The following is a 9,835-nucleotide window of genomic DNA, read 5'->3' as shown; positions in this document are numbered from 1 at the left end:
TGGTGTAACAGTAATACTTTGAGTATTGCACCTTAGGAGAAGGTACAGAAGCAGTAAGGAGTACTGCCTTCCGTATGCCTAGACTCTCCCGGGGAGGAGCTAGGCTGAGGATAGGAAGGACAGATCGTGAGTGTCACCAGAGAGAGGGTGTCACTAACAGGTCTGGGAACTGCCTCTAACAGTAAGGCCAGTTCTCGAGGTCGGACAATCCAGGTCGTTAACACACAGACAGATATGGTACAGATTCAGGAGACAGATACAGAATCCAATAGACAGGCAGGGTTTGGCAACGGAGTATCAGAATAGCGGGGTACAGAATCAAGAGGCAAATACAGAGTCCAGGAACGAGCAGAGTTTGGCAACAGGATTTCAGAAATAGCAAGGTACAGAATCAGAGTGCAGAGGAATAGTCAGGCAGGCAGAAGGTCATAACAAATAATACAGTTCAATATTCCTAACGCTAAGGTGTGAGGTCCGTGATCGTCAACACTTTTGGAAACTATGCTAGAACACAGATACAGACAAGGCCTGAGTGCTACCACGTAGTGATCGCAACGGCAGACAACCAGAGAATGACCAGCACCCAGTATATATACACCTGTGCTCTCCAGCACCTCCCTTAAGTGCTGGACTAATGAAAGTTGCTGCAATTGTCAGCTGACCGGCCTGGTCAGCTAACCCTCCTCTGACTGCCATAAAGGCCCTGCCTCTCCGCGCACGCGTCCTCCTGAACCAGTGTGGACTATCAGTCCCAGCCACACCAGTCATGTGTTGTAATGTTCTTGCTGTATGGGATGCGGAATCCACCACCACGCTGTCGCTGTCTGAGCGTGCGGCATTTCCTCCGCATCCCGCCCCACTGAGAGAAGCAGGCCTATGCGTACAAACCACCGCGTCAGACGCGGCGGTTTCTCCGCGTTCTGCTATGCCAGACGCGGAAACAGCCGCCTGATCCTGCGTTCATGCGGTGGCTTTTCCGCGTTTCTTCACATTGTCACCCCTAAATATTGTCTGTAACCTAAACTAATGTCCAGTGCTGCGTAATAGGTTTGCGCTTTATAAATACTATAAAATTTCCTTAGCATCATTTCCCACTAGGCCTCATTCCCACTAGTGCGCTTTTGTCCACTTTTTAGCAACTTGTATCAATCTATAACATTAATGAGTTGATAAAAAGCATACAGACGCGGACATGGAGTGAATGAGGCCTTAAAGGCCTCATTCACAGTACTTCTGTCTGCTTTTTTTAAAGCAAGGGTGTAAAACTCAATTTCAAAGTGGGTTGGAATTTAACAATTGTACCACATTGTGGGCCTCAATATCTAGGGGCCACCTCCTTTCCGTATACATTTCCCTGGTATCTAATGCCTCCTTCCTCCCCTAGTGGATGCTAAACTGTCCACCAAGCAGATCAGCCATCGATCTGAAAAGAGATCACCTAAGAAGGGGGGGGGGGGGGGGGGGGGGGGTGAGAGAGAAATTCCTCATGCTGCTACTAGAGGGTGGTGTGTCAGACTATTCCTCCATGGTAAGGTTTTTTTTTCCCTGACTCAAATCCAGATACACAGCTACAATATACAGTGCTGCCCATAATTATTCATACCCCTGGCAAATTGACTTGAAGTTACTTTCAATCAACCAGCAAGTAATTTTTTTATGGGAAATGAAATATGCGTCTGCCAAAAGATATGATGTACAAGAGGAATTATTGTGGAGAAAACATTTCTCAGCTTTTATTTACATTTGAGCAAAAATTATCCAGTCCAAAATTATTCATACCCTTCACAAACTGTCAGTCTGTTGGAAAATCTAAAGTTCTACACCAGGGGTCCCCAAACTTTTGTTGGTCAAGAGCCAGCTGAATATACTTCAGACTGCTGGGGGGGGGACACCTGGAACATACATAAAATGATGTTGAAAACCATTACATTGAATCTAGGTATTGATTCCCCCCAATCATGCCTGGAGGAGAAATCCCAGCAGCAGACAATCAGTCATGCAGCACCCGAAGGATATCTTTGTGCACCAGACAGTGAAGCATTCCCAGGTGACAACCTGCTGTCCAACTGGACAGCAGTGGCACCTGACACAGAATTGGATTGGAAGCCAGCAAATGACTGCCCGCTGGCCTCTACAGTATGTGGCTGGGTAGTGCCAGCATTGCTATTCTATGTGTGAGCCACCGATATTTAAAGAGACACTGTAACATCAAAAACATCCCGTGGGGGGTACTCACCTCAGGTGGGGGAAGCCTCGGGATCCTAATGAGGCTTCCCACGCAGTCATCTGTCCCACGGGGGTCTCGCTGCAGCCCTCCGAACAGCCGGCGACAGACCCGACTGTCAATTCAATATTTACCTTTGCTGGCTCCAGCGCGGGCGCTGTGGCTGCTCTCGGCTCCGAGGTAGACGGAAATATCCGATCTCAGTCAGGTCCGCTCTACTGCGCAGGTGCCGGAGACTTGCGCCTGCGCAGTAGAGCAGACCCGACGGCGATCGGGTATTTCCGCCTACTTCGGAGCCGACAGAGCACCTGCGCAGGAGCCAGGAAGGTAAATATTGACGTCACCGCTGTAGGGCTGCAGCGAGACCCCTGAGGGACGGAGGGCAGCGTGGGAAGCCTCATTAGGATCTTGAGGCTTCCCCCACCCGAGGTGAGTACCCCCCAGGGGACGTTTTGACGTTACAGATTCTCTTTAAATGTGCAGTGGGTCACATCTATAAGTTATACATATTATGTTTGGAGGCCAGTGAAAAAGCCTCAGGGAGCCGCATTCGGCCTGTTGGCCTTAGTTTGAAGACCATTGTTCTACACCATTCCAAATAGTTCTGGCTATTCTAACACATCTTAAGTATCCTGATTGGGAACAGCTGTTTTAACCGCTGAGGGCTCGTTTCCACTATAGCGAATCCGTGCCCGCATGCGGATTCGCATAGGCAATACAAGTGGATGGGATTGTTTCCACTTGTGCGGGTGCGTTTTGGTGTGCGGGGAAAATATGCACGGCAGAGCCGTCGGATTTCGCGTGCGGCAGGAATGCGGGCAAATCGCCCGCAATGCTTTTAATAGGGAAATCGCATGCGGCTTTGTCATGCGGTTTTCCCCGCGATTTCGCGTACAATTTCGCATGTAAGGCTATGGAACTTTACACAGGCAGTGACATGGTTAAATTTGCCTGCTTCCTAGCCATGCAAAATCGCAGGGAAAACAACATGCGGAAACGCATCCGCATGCGATTTTGTCCGCAGTGGAATCCAGGCGATTCCGCACTGCAACAGTAGAAATGAGCCCTTAAGGACCACAGTCTTTTCGCCCCTTAAGGGCCAGAGCCTTTTTCTCCATTCAGACCACTGCAGCTTTCACGGTTTATTGCTCGGTCATACAACCTACCACCTAAATGAATTTTACCTCCTTTTCTTGTCACTAATACAGCTTTCTTTTGGTGCTATTTGATTGCTGCTGCAAGTTTTAGTTTTTATTATATTCATCAAAAAAAGACATACATTTTTGTAAAAAAAAATTTCTTTACTTTCTGTGCTGACATTTTTCAAATTTCTGTATACATTTTTGTCCAAATTTATTCTGCTACATGTCTTTGATTAAAAAAAAAAAAAAACCATTCAGTGTATATTTATTGGTTTGGGTAAGTTATAGCGTTTACAAACCATGGTGCCAAAAGTAAATTTTCCCATTTTGAAGTATCGCTGACTTTTCTGACCACCTATCATGTTTCATGAGGTGCAAAAATTTCAGGATAGTATAAATACCACCCAAATGACCCCATTTTGGAAAGAAGACATCCCAAAGTATTCATTGAGAGGCATGGTGAGTTCATAGAATTTATTTTTTTGTCACAAGTTAGCGGAAAATGACACTTTGTGAGGAAAAAAAAAAAAAATTCCATTTCTTCTAACTTGCGACAAAAAAAAATGAAATCTACCACGGACTCACTATGCTCCTCTCTGAATACCTTGAAGTGTCTACTTTCCAAAATAGGGTCATTTGTGGGGTATGTTTACTGTCCTGGCATTTTGGGGGTGCTTAATTGTAAGCACCCCTGTAAGGGCTGGTTCAGACGGACGTTTGGAGGCATCGCGTTCATTGGCGTCGCGGCGGCAATGCGTTCGGGCTTTCAGCAGCGTTCGCGTTGCGTTCGGATGCGGTCGCGTTTTTTCTTCCCCTAGGGGGACATTACCCGTAGCGGTTAACCGCCCCTGTAAGCTACATGTAGCTTCCAGGGGCTCCTTGAACGCCAGGGAAAATCGGGACCCGAACGCCGCATTCGTGCAAACGCGCATGAAAGCTTGGTACAAACGCTCCCATTCACTTGAATGGGAGCGTTTAACGCCAAGCCCCGAACGCTGGCGGTAAACGCTCTGCAAGCGTCCGTCTGAACCAGCCCTTAAACCTAAAGGTGCTCATTGGACTTTGGGCCCCTTAGCGCAGTTAGGCTGCAAAAAAGTGCCACACATGTGGTATTGCCGTACTCAGGAGAAGTAGTATAATGTGTTTTGTGGTGTATTTTTACACATACCCATGCTGGATAGGAGAAATCTCTGTAAATTACACTTACTTTATTTATTTATTTATTTTTTTACACACAATTGTCCATTTACAGAGAGATTTCTCCCACCCAGCATGGGTATGTATAAAAAAAATACACCCCAAAACACATTATACTACTTCTTCTGAGTACGGAGATACCACGTGTGACAATTTTTGCAACCTAGGTGCGCTAAGGGGCCTAACGTCCTATTCACAGATCATTTTGAGGCATTTGGATTCTAGACTACTCCTCACGGTTTAGGGCCCCTAAAATGCCAGGGCAGTATAGGAACCCTACAAGTGACCCCAATTTAGAAAGAAGACACCCCAAGGTATTCTGTTAGGAGTATGGTGAGTTCATAGAAGATTTTTTTTTTTTGTCACAAGTTTGCAGAAATTGACACTTTGTGAAAAAAAAACACTACAAATCAATTTCCGCTAACTTGTGACAAAAAATAAAATCTTCTATGAACTCGTCATACACCTAACAGAATACCTTGGGGTGTCTTTTTTTCTAAAATGGGGTCACTTGTGGGGTTCCTATACTGCACTGGCATTTTACGGGCCCAAAACCGTGAGTAGTCTGGAAACCAAATGTCTCAAAATGACTGTTCAGGGGTATAAGCATCTGCAAATTTTGATGACAGGTGGTCTATGAGGGGGCGAATTTTGTGGAACCGGTCATAAGCAGGGTGGCCTCTTAGATGACAGGTTGTATTGGGCCTGATCTGATGGATAGGGGGGGTGGGGGGTGACAGGAGGTGATTGATGGGTGTCTCAGGGGGTGGTTAGAGGGGAAAATAGATGCAATCAATGCACTGGGGAGGTGATCGGAAGGGGGTCTGAGGGTTTAGCCGAGTGATCAGGAGCCCACACGGGGCAAATTAGGGCCTGATCTGATGGGTAGGTGTGCTAGGGAGTGACAGGAGGTGAATTGGGTGTCTCAAGGTGTGATTAGAGGGGGGAATAGATGCAAGCAATGCACTGGCGAGGTGATCAGGGCTGGGTTCTAAGGGCATTCTGAGGGTGTGGGCGGGTGATTGGGTGCCCTAGGGGCAGATAGGGGTCTAATCTGATGGGTAGCAGTGACAGGGGGTGATTGATGGGTGATCAGTGGGTGATTAGATGGCAGAATAGATGTAAACAATGCACTTTGCCCCAGACCTACCCTCAGATCACCTCCAATCTGATGGTGTGGGAGGGTGAGCAGATGCCTGTAAGAGGCAGGTTAGTGTAATGATCTGCACAGGCAGACAGCTGTTTGACCATTTTTTAGGTCTGAGTGCTACAGGGCCCATATGCAATTCCATTTTTCACCTGAATTTTCTCCTAGGTGATATTTTGAAAGTTGTCAATAAAATGACTTTTAAACCATCAACAAGCAATTCCATTTTTCACCTGAATTTTCTCCTAGGTGATATTTTGAAAGTTGTCAATAAAATGACTTAAACCATCAACAAGCAAAAAAATGCTCAAAATAATTTTGATAGTACCTTTACCTACTTTGATACTTTTTTTCCATTGGTAAGTGCGAAAATATTATTTTAAAGCGAAGATGAAAATTTCTCGTAGGAGAAAACTAAGGTGAAAAAGTGAATTGCATATGGCCCCAGGTCTCTGGAAAAGAGACCCGTCTTCCCTTTGCAAGTTTCAGAGTTGCTCTGCTGGTCAGGAATTTGCATACACTTGCTGCCTCCTCTGATGGCTTGCAGTATAAATACCTTGTGCTCCCAGAATTCCTGGCTGGTCATGATGGTTTGTTCCTGCAAAACTCTTGGAGTATCAGCCTTGCTATCGTATGCCAAGATGATCTTAGAGTAATTCCTTGGGACTACACTAGGCATCCCTTCTAGTGCAGTCAGGTTGTATTATCTGTATTGCCTTGTTCTATTCCTCTGTCTCGATTGTCTTGTCGCCAGCGGCGGTCGACAGGAAATCGTTCTGTCTGGGAGTGTAGGCCAGAGCTGCGGTTGCTACTGGCTGCTCCATCTGTCTGGATTGCATTCGCCCTAGTGGTAGTGGCAGTGCTTCCTTCTGTATTCTGCCTTAGGAGTGCTAACCAGAGCAGCGGTTGCTACTGGTAGCCCCATCTGTGTCTTGTATGATACGAACGCTTGCTGTAGGCTCGGTAAGGTAACAGTTTAGCAAGCGTTCGCGTTCTCTATTTTTATGTTTGTGTTTCATTGGTTAGTTAGGGTGGCACGCTTAAACGTGGTCGCTGTTGCGAATGAGTGCAGTGTTAGCGTTTATTTTCTTTGATGTTCTGATTGTTGTTGCTTGCTGTGCCTTTCTTGCTACTCTCGTGCTCTGTCCTGCTCAGTCTTGTGTCACTTTTGGCAATCGCCACTCTTGCGATTGCGTTCCCACTTCGGTTCTGACGTTGTGCGTTCGTCGCTGGGTGGCGACTAGATTGGTGGACACACATACATTCTGTCTCTGATCTCTCTTTAGGGCTATCTTGCCCTGCATTGTTTCAACTCGTACAATTCCCACCTGGCATCTGTGGCTGTGCAGAGGCTGTGTTCATCTGCACTCCACAGCTCCATCTGCTGGTGGGAATTGCCCTCTACAGGTGCATCGCACCCAAGCTGGGTTCTGACAAATTACACGCTTGGAGAATTTCCGCAGTGTCAGCGCGCGTCTTGTGCGCTGACCACGGAAATAATTCCGCAATCGTTACAGTTAGGGTCTGATCTGATAAGTGGCAGTGACAGGTGGTGATTGACGGGTGAATGACGAGTGATTACAGGGGAGAATAGATGTATACAGTACATGGGGGGGGGGGGTCTGAGGTCGTTTTGAGGGTGTGGGTGGGTGATTGGGTGCCCTAGGGGCAGATAGGGGTCTGATCTGATGAATAGCAGTGACAGGGGGTGATTGATGGGTAATTAGTGGGTGTTTAGAGGAGAAAACAGATGTAAACTATGCACTTGGGAGGTGATCTGACGTCGGATCTGCGGGTGATCTGATGGTGTGGGTGATCAAATTGCCCGCAAGGGGCAGGTTAGGGGCTGATTGATGGGTGGCAGTGACAGGGGGTAATAGATGGGTGATTGACAGGTGATCAGTGGGTTATTACAGGGGGGATAGAGGCATACATTACACAGGGGGGGGGGGTGATCAGGAGGGAGCAGGGAACAGTTTAGGGCATAAAAAAAAGCGTTGACAGATAGTGACGGAGTGATTGATGGGTGATTAGGGGGGGTGATTGGGTGCAAACAGTGGTCTGGGGGGTGGGCAGGGGGGGTTTGAGGGTTGCTGTGGGCGATCAGAGGGGGGGGGGGGGGAAGATCAGTGTGCTTGGGTGCAGACTAGGGTGGCTGCAGCCTGCCCTGGTGGTCCCTCGGACACTGGGACCACCAGGGCAGGAGGCAGCCTGTACAATAGGCTTTGTATACATTACAAAGCCTACTATACACTTTGTCAGCGGCGATCAGGCAGCTAGTAACCCGCCGGTGCTTCCGAACGGCCGGCGGTTTACAGCGCGAGGGGGGCTGAGCCTGTCGCCGGCGGCTGATTGCGTCACGACTGATGCGATTGCCGCATAACCACGCCCACTGCCGTCACTGGGCGTATTGCGGTCGTTTAGGCCCAGTCCTTGCCGCTGCCCATCGGCTGTGGGCGGTCGGCAAGTGGTTAAAGAGAGCCAGAGGTGTGTTTCTGACAGGAATATTAGGACACAGAGGCACATTCGGCATACAATGCACATCCTCTGTGTCATAGTGCGCCCCCAGCGCCCCCCCCCACACACACACACATTCTGCTGTCCCCCAATATAAAAAGCGCCACACTAGCGACAGGCAGTGTCGGCTAGCCGGCTGTGTACATTGTAGCTGTCATTTTCCTCCGCTCCCTTGCCTCCTGCGTCTCTTACCTTACCGCCTCCGTAAGCTTCCTCCAATCGGCTTACAGAGGCGGGGAGGGAAGGGACGCAGGCAGTGGGAGGCGGGAAAGTGGAGGTAAATGACAGATACAATGTAAACAGCCAGCTAGCGACAATCTGCCTGTCAGTTTTTATATTGGGGGGCCTGGGGGCGCAATATAAATGACAGAGGCAGGGCATTGTATGCAGAATGTGCCTCTGTGTTCTAATCTTGTCAGAAACCCACCTTGGGTTCTCTTTAAAGGAATACTGTAGGGAGGGGGGGGGGTGGGGGGAAAAAAAAAAGTTGAACTTACCCGGGGCTTCTAATAGTCCCCCGCAGACATCCTGTGCTGGAGCATCGGCTGCGTGGGCACAGGATGTCTGGGGAGGGGGACCATTAGGCCCAGTTCACATCACAAACGCGGATGGCCACGCATGCGGAACGCAACGCATGCGAGCGCACGCCATCCGCGTTTGTGTGCGTTGCGTGGCTGATCCCATCACTGAAAAGTGAATGGGACAGCCACGCGTTTTTTACAAAAAAATGCGTGCATCATGCGTTCCCGGACCGCACAGGTCCGGAACGCATGCAGTGTGAACATCAGACATTGCACTCTATGCAATGTCTGATGTGGTGCGTGTCGGTCACCTGCACGCGTTTCCAAAACACGCCTGGAAACGCGTGCAGTGTGAACGGGGCCTTAGAAGCCCCGGGTAAGTTCAACTCATTTTCCCCCGACCCCCTTACAGTATCCCTTTAATCAATTCAACAGGAGAAAAAAACAGCAGCTGTCTGCAGTTGGTCTGTGGACAGTCATAGCTAAGACAAAGGAGCCTGGTATAATAATTATGGGCAGCACTGTAAACCTGTAATAAACCAAAAAATCCAGCTGCTACCTGTTAAATGTTTCAAATTGGGATTGGTCTATTTAGTAAAGTCCATCTGGATTATATATTAAAGTTCTTCTTAAAAAAGAACCACTAGGGAAAAAAAAAAATTGTAAAATTTAAAATGCATGTAAACGCATTAAAATAAGAATTACATTTCTTCCAGAATAAAATCTGCCATAAATTACTTTTCTCCTATGTTGCTTTCACTTACAGTAGTTAGTAGAAATCTGACAGAACCAACAGGTTTTGACTAGCCCACCTCCTCGGGGTTGCTCTTTTTTTCTTTTTTTTTTTTTTTAAAAGCATCCAACTGCTAACACAGTGTGACGTGAGCAGAGAGGCTGGCCAGCATCTTAAAGGGCAACTGAAGCAACAGGGATATGGAGGATGACACATTTCCTTTTTAACAATTCACATTGCCTGGCATTCTTGCGGATCCTCTGCCTATAATACTTTTAGCCATAGACCCTGAACAAGCATGCAGCAGATCTGGTGTTTGACATTTATTAGACAAGATTACCTGCATGCTTGTTT

This window comes from Hyperolius riggenbachi, chromosome 5, assembly GCF_040937935.1.
Source record: "Hyperolius riggenbachi isolate aHypRig1 chromosome 5, aHypRig1.pri, whole genome shotgun sequence".
NCBI lineage: Eukaryota > Metazoa > Chordata > Amphibia > Anura > Hyperoliidae > Hyperolius > Hyperolius riggenbachi.
This window is presented reverse-complemented; position numbering follows the sequence as displayed.